Raw genomic sequence first — 7221 nt, 5'->3', positions numbered from 1 at the left:
AGAAAAAAATTAGTTTTCCTTTCTAAAGAGCAAGAAAAATTTCCTTTTTTGTATTAAAAAGATACATTTTGCTATCCAAATATTTGTATATCTTGCCAGGGAAATGAAATCTGGCAAGATTTATGCCTTCGATATAATGAAGATCATAATATTTAAGAAGTGCATTTACTATGAATGTAAGTAACTTTCTCAGTTAGTGTCCCAACAGAGACAATTGTGTCAATTGAGACAATAGTGTCCCAATTTCTCAATTAGTGTCTCGATTGTCTCAAAAGTGCAATAGGGATGCACTTTCACAATCCAATATAGAACTCAAAATGTTTTACAGCCCAATAGTAAATATAAGTTTCTAATGTGAATGAAGTCTAAAATATACAAGTCAGGACTCTGATCATACAAAAGGATAATACTCAGACAGAGCTCACAGTTCAGAATCATCCCACTAGTTTTAGATCCACAGGAACTTTGGGGGGTAGTAATTAGATTTAACAGTATTATAATTCTAATGAACAAGTTAAATCAGAGACCTCTCAATTTTGGAATTCTAGTATTAATCAACTATAAGTGTTAGTCCGTATGTATCACCAATGACTGAGATGTTTCTTTCTAATGAATTGACTATTACATTTCCTAAGTTCTGAAAGGCCAACAGACCAAAGATAGAGACTTCTCTAGACTCCTTCTTGAAACCAACAGCTTCAGCAAACTGCTAGCCTTGATTCAGGACCCAAGGCTTTAAGATATTTAACTGTAAGATTCTCTCATCTCATCTCATCTCATCTCATCCCATCCCATCCATGGGGTTTCAGACAGTGAGTCCTTGGGCGTAAGGAGTCACCCATGTGTGAAACCATAGTGAAGTGAAGCCTAGTGAGTGAAGAAGCTTCTCGGGGCAGCAGCAATTGAAATAGACCTTCAAGGTTGAGTGGGAGATGAAAGGGTGTTCTGGACAGAGGCTCTGACCTGTGCTAAGGCATGGAGGGAGACCTATATGGCACAGACGCACCAAGAACAGACTGAAGGAAGAAGGATCAGGAGGGAAGTCTTAGCAGCAGAATTGGGCCCTTGTCTGAAGGGCCTGAAACGTCCCAGCAGCAAGCCCAGAATTTCTCCTGAAAGGAAAGGGGAATTAACATGACTTGTGTCATGATCTGACATGTGATTTCAAAAGACAAGGCAGGGGACTTCCCTGATGGTCCAGGAGCTAGGACTCCCAAAGCAAGGGGTCCAGGTTCAATCCCCCGTCAGAGAACTAGATCCCTCATGCCACAACTAAAGATTCCACATGCAGCAACCAAGATCCCATATGCCACAACCAAGCTCCCATGTGCTGCAACTAAGAATCAATAGTCTCTCTCTCTCTCACACACACACACACACACACACACACAAAGAGAAGGCAGGAGACAGTTTGCAACATGAGTTCTCTGGGGAGTGACTCTGTGAGGCTCCATATTCTGTTTTGCCTCTTTTAATTCTTTTGTATGTTATCTTTAAGATAACATTGGCAGTTTGTTAGGCTAGGCCATGAAACAGGAGTTTATTCAGTTCTGTCTCTGGAAGGCCATGAATCACTCTTTCTGGCTGCAGTTCCTCTGTTTGTTAAATCAGACCACAGCACCTCCCTGACTACCTCCTGGCCAAAAAGAGCTACCATATTTTTAACATCTTAGTTGTATGCAGGCAGGGTACACAGGCAGTATCCCATTTAACCCTTCTATCGACCTTACCAAGGATGAACTGTTACTATGCCCACTATACAGATGAAGAAACTGAGGCTCAGGAAGGCCATGTGACATCCTTAGATCTTATAGGTGGAAGTGGCCTAAGCAGGAGAGTTCTCTGTTGATCTTCCCAGTAAGTCAAGGGGTGATGGTTGTAATGCTTCCCACCTCCACTGGATTCAAGGTGTTACTGTGGTTATAGGAAGCAAGGGGAAGACTACTTTCTCCCTCCAAAGCTTCCATCTTCTGCACAATATGCTTCCTTTCTCTCTCCTATCAAGGTGGTGCTGCCATTATGGGTTTAGGGTGTGGGGTTACTGATTTTAATTGCAGACCTCCCCCACCACCCACCACCTGATTTTAATTGCAGGGCCAGACTGAGCTGGCCCTGACTGCTAGCATGGTTCTCTGCCAGCCAGCCGTGCTCAACAGATGGATTCTCCAGCACCCATTAGGCCAGTCTCAGGGATTAGGAACACAGCAGCCCCCCTTGCCTAGGCCTCTCTAGAATTCAACAGTTTGGGAGACATAACTCAGCTCGGGCCTTCAGCAATACCGTGACCCTGTTTGGCTTCTTCTCTCTTACTCATCACACCAATGATTCAGAAACGTGCTGTTCTTATGGGAATTCATGTTTGTGCTGTTGTGTACAGGTGTGGGCCGTGACTTCCTGTTAGTACACTGCTTTTATTTTTGCCTGAGCTGGGATTAAATGACTTCGCTTATAAACAAAATTAGAACCGCAAGTCCCTGGGCACCCTGAAGCAGAACTGGTCAGATGGTTTTGAATTTATGATGTTTTCCTTTGATGAAAAATAAGGTAACATAATAACATAATTAAGAGGTGGCTGTGGTGAGATGGGAAGAATATTAAGAGTTGAGGTCAGGAAATCAAGTCTCCTCCCCTGTTTCTGCTGAATTTGAAGTTATTTGTGTTAATTACCACTTCACATTATATGTCCCACTCCAGTACTCTTGCCTGGAAAATCCCATGGATGGAGGAGCCTGGTGGGCTGCAGTCCATGGGGTCGCTAGGAGTCGGATTCGACTGAGTGACTTCACTTTCATTTTTCACTTTCATGCCTTGGAGAAGGAAATGGCAACCCACTCCAGTGTTCCTGCCTGGAGAATCCCAGGGGTGGGGGAGCCTGGTGGGCTGCCATCTATGGGGTCGCACAGAGTCAGACACGACTGAAGCGACTTAGCAGCAGCAGCAGCACATTATATGTGTAACTGAATCACTTTGCCGTACACCTAAGACTAATGCAACCTTATAAATCAACTATACTCCAGTAAAATTTTAAAAATAAGTGTAAACAAGATAAAGTTCATATACCATAAAATTCACCCGATAAAAGGGTACAATTCAGTGGTTTTTAGTATATCCTTAAACTTGTGGAGCCATCACCCCTCTCTAATTCTAAACCATTTTTCTCATCCCAGAATGTAACTGCACACCCACTCGCTGTCACTCTCCATGCCCTTTACTGTGTGGCAACACCACCTAGACTTGTTTGACCCCTCACCTTCTCTTTCCGGCCCCCTGCTAAATCAGAGTCTCCAAATCCCCCAGTCATCACCAGGCAGGTCACCAGAGATGAAGTGCCTCTGGCTGAGAGCAAGGCCAGGGTCACTGTCTTTTCACTAAACATCAGGATGGCTCTGCTGTCCAACATAATGTCATCTCTAATGGCAGAGACCCCCACCTTCCACTTTGCTACAACTGATATCCAGGTGATAAGATAAATAAGCTGTCAGAGTGGGATAGGAGGAGCCTGAGCTGACCCTGACGGCTGGCATGGTTCTCTGCCAGCCAGCCGTGCTCAACAGATGGATTCTCCAGCATCCGTCAGGCCAGGCTCAAGGATTAGGAAGACAGCAGCCCCCCTTGCCCAGGGCAAGAAGTATTGCTTGAGGAACTCACCCACATTTCCTGCCTCCTGTGTTACTCATATTGAAGGGAAAACTTATTTCCCAGTCCAGATTTTCATCCACAGAAGGGAATTCATGCTCTAAGCCAGAGAAGGTGTAATATGTAAGAGACACCTCTCTGACCCCACCTTCTCTCCTCCCTTAGGGAGGAGACTCAGCATCACTTTAAAAAAAAAAAAGTATGTATGAGGGAATGTATGCCTCGTGGTCCAGTGGTTAAGGCTTCACCTTCCAGTGCAGGGGATATAGGTTCGATCCCTGATCAGGGAGCTAGGATCCCACATGCTTCGTGGCCAAAACAGCAAACATAAAACAGAAACAACATTGTAAAAAATTCAACAAAGACTTTAAAAATGGTTCACATCAAAAAAATATATGTATGTGTGATGTGATATGGTATGGTATGATGTGATACGGTGTAATATATATCAGTTCAGTTCAGTCACTCAGTCATGTCCGACTCTTTGCAACCCCATGGACTGTAGCACGCCAAGCTTCCCTGTCCATCAGCAACCCCCAGAGCTTGCTCAAACTCAGGTCCATCGAGTTGGTGATGTCACCCAACCATCTCATATAACATGTATTTATGTAGTATATACTTATGTCTTTGTTTCTGTCTGTTTCTCCAGTAAAACATAGTATCCAAGAAAACAGAGAGCTAGTCCTACCTCCAGTGCCTAGAACTGTACGTCAACAATAAGATGCTGTATGAATATGTTTTAAGTAAAGAGAGGAGATTCATGAAAATAGAAAAGTGGCATGAGGTCAAAGGCCAAAATTGAACACAGAAACGTTTGCCACTAATATGAGAAGCTCTGAATACTGAGACTCAACATTTCTTTTAAAATTATATTTTTATCATGTTTTAGGATTTAGCACAACCAGACCATTGTTTGGTGAGCCCAGCCCTGTAGCCAGAGTTGGCTGCTTCAGCCTCCGGGCTGCTCTTCTATTCTCAGGACTTAGCTTTCAGTCCTGCCCATCCATGCTCAGCTGGACAAAGGACCACTCAAAGAACCCCCTCTCTGGCAGCTATGCCAGCGTGTGGGCTCAGAGCAGGCATCTTGAGTTTTCTTCCCAGCACTACTTGTTTTCTCCAGCAGGGATCACTGCCCAGTCATTCCCCTAGAGCAGCCCTCTATATAAGGCACGGAAGACCCACCGGAAATGCAGAAATTCGGAGAACATCATAGTTACTGCAACATGGTACTGTATGCTGTTATATACTGATGCAGCATCTAGATCCCCAAGAGGTGTGCTCTGGGGCAGTAAAGGGGAGTAAATACCTTGGCTGCCTTCAGACTTTTGCTTTGCTGAGTTACTGTTCAGTCACAAAGTGGTGTCTGACTCTGCGACCCCCATGGATTGCAACGCACCAGGCTTCCCTGTCCTTCACCATCTCCTGGAGTGTGCTCACTCATGTCCATTGAGTCAGTGATGCTATTCAATCATCTTGCCTTCTGTTAGGAGTCTACAAATTTGGATCCAGAGCTGAGTAGATCAGACCAGCAAGGAGAGGCTCTTGGTGGCGACAGACTTACCTCATTTCTCTTCCTTCCAGGCAGAGCACTCCTCCAACATAACATCAAACAATCTTTGAAGGGGCTCTAGACTATTATCTTGCCCACAGTACCCATGCGTCTCCATTCACTCCTGTACCCCTGCATACTGTTCCCTGCAGTGCGCCATTTCTCCTAATTCCAACCTTACTCCTGACTCCATGGTGGCCTGAAGCATTAACAGCTATTAATACCACTGGGTAAAATATATTGACATTTGTTTTAACCAAATTTCCTCTGTAAGAGTCCAGTCTACATTTGATATAATCCAAGGGCATCTCAGGCTCAGCCTCAAATTTCATTTCAGGGGCTCCTAGAGGAGTGATTGCACAATTCACACCAAGTCTTTGACCCAAAGAAACCTTTGTTTCTTGGCATCCGTAGTAACTTAAATCCAAACATAAAAAGAGAAAAATAAAGGCCATATGGAAAGAAACTGGGTCAGCATCCCTTATTGGTGTTCATTCAACACAGGATTTGGGTCAATGATATTTTGCCATGGTCCACATTGGAACAGAGCCTTTCATTAGCCGCAAAGCTCCAGGCAAACTTGATTTTCTTGACCTCTCTGAGTGCATTTCCTCTTATCCCTGGCAAAGAAAGTGGAAAAACACTTTTAGAAGTCAGTCCACCAATTTTAGCCTTAACAGGTTGAGCGACCTACTTGACCCTAGGTTTCATTGTCCACCAGTTGCCCAAGGGCATCTGGATGGCAGGTTTGCAGCCACCATGAGTTTTTTTATAGCCTAGAATTTTAGAGCCTCTTTATCTTTTTTCCTTAAGGAAACAGCAGAACAATAACCAGAGTGTGTTTAACAATGAAAGAATGAGGGTAAGCAAATTTGATTTTAAGTCTATGACGTCAAACAGGGTAGAGTATCAGTTTGGCCTTGCAGGTTTGAGCCTACAGAGTTCACATAGATTTGAACCTACAGGGTTCCCAGTGTCAGTGAACTCCTTGACATTCACTGTTCAGACACACAAGGAGAGGCTGGTAGACTAGGAAGTGTATTTAGCCCTCAGGTAAATATGCAAAGCAATCTGTTCCTGAGATGTGGTCGTGGCAAACATTGCTTTGTGACATTAGTCTTATGGCAGGCAGCCACATTCACTGTGGCCTCCCCTTAACAAAATCATATGATTATTCATGCTAAGTTGCTTTAGTCATGTCTAACTCTGTGATACCACGGACTGCAGTCTGCCAAGCTCCTCTGTCCATAGGAGGATACTGGAGTGGGTTGCCATGCCCTCCTCCAGGGGAATCTTCCCAACCCAGGGATCCAACCTATGTCTCTTATGTCTCCTGCATTTGCAGGCAGGTTCTTTATCACTAGTGCCACCTGGGAAGCCCATATGACTATTAGTAATTTATAACAGTAAATTTAAGTCCACATATATCTCATCACCCCCAAAATGCAACTTCTAGCCTGCCAGTATGGTTACTAACATTTTTCAGAATCTCTGGGTTGTTGAGGTGAGAGAGTATTTTCTGCCATATGAATAAACATTGATGTCAATTTTTTCTGCCCTCCAAATATGAACTTCTGAGCCTGGAGGGTGCATAGGAAGAACAATGCCCACTCTCTGGCGACCATCAAGTTGCCTGCACTCCCTACCACAAGCAGTGAGACCCAGGATACTGGGTCTGCCCAGGATACTGGCCCCAGATAGCTGAGATGCATATGAAAGGAATGATTTCAGTAAGCCCAAACTCTTCCCATACATAGAAAAGTGCTAAATTCCTTAAGTCTAAGATATCTGGTTTTCCTTAATTAACAATAATCTTTTGATGTTCAGACTACCTGCCTCTTGTTGCAAACTTCTATATAACCTGACTGCTCCCACCTCCCACCACCACCACCTCCTCGGAAAAGTTCTCTCATTGTCGCTTGAGACGCTGTCTCCTGGGCTTGAAGTCCTAAAAACTCTCAATAATTAAAACACAAACTCTCAGCTTTTAGGTTGTGACTATTTCTTTAGTTGACAGAGGTTACTTTTTCCTTGAA

At 44.0% G+C, this 7221-nt stretch overlaps 1 non-coding gene across 1 annotated transcript; it reads right to left on the bottom strand.

Annotated features, from left to right (window-relative positions):
* Positions 1–594: 594 nt before the first annotated feature.
* Positions 595–730, bottom strand: LOC122444455. The gene has a single exon (XR_006270287.1). It is a non-coding gene; the product is annotated as a small nucleolar RNA SNORA2/SNORA34 family (small nucleolar RNA).
* Positions 731–7221: the final 6491 nt, after the last annotated feature.

The sequence above is a fragment of the Cervus canadensis genome, chromosome 6, assembly GCF_019320065.1.
Source record: "Cervus canadensis isolate Bull #8, Minnesota chromosome 6, ASM1932006v1, whole genome shotgun sequence".
Lineage (NCBI taxonomy): Eukaryota > Metazoa > Chordata > Mammalia > Artiodactyla > Cervidae > Cervus > Cervus canadensis.
This window is presented reverse-complemented; position numbering and strand designations above follow the sequence as displayed.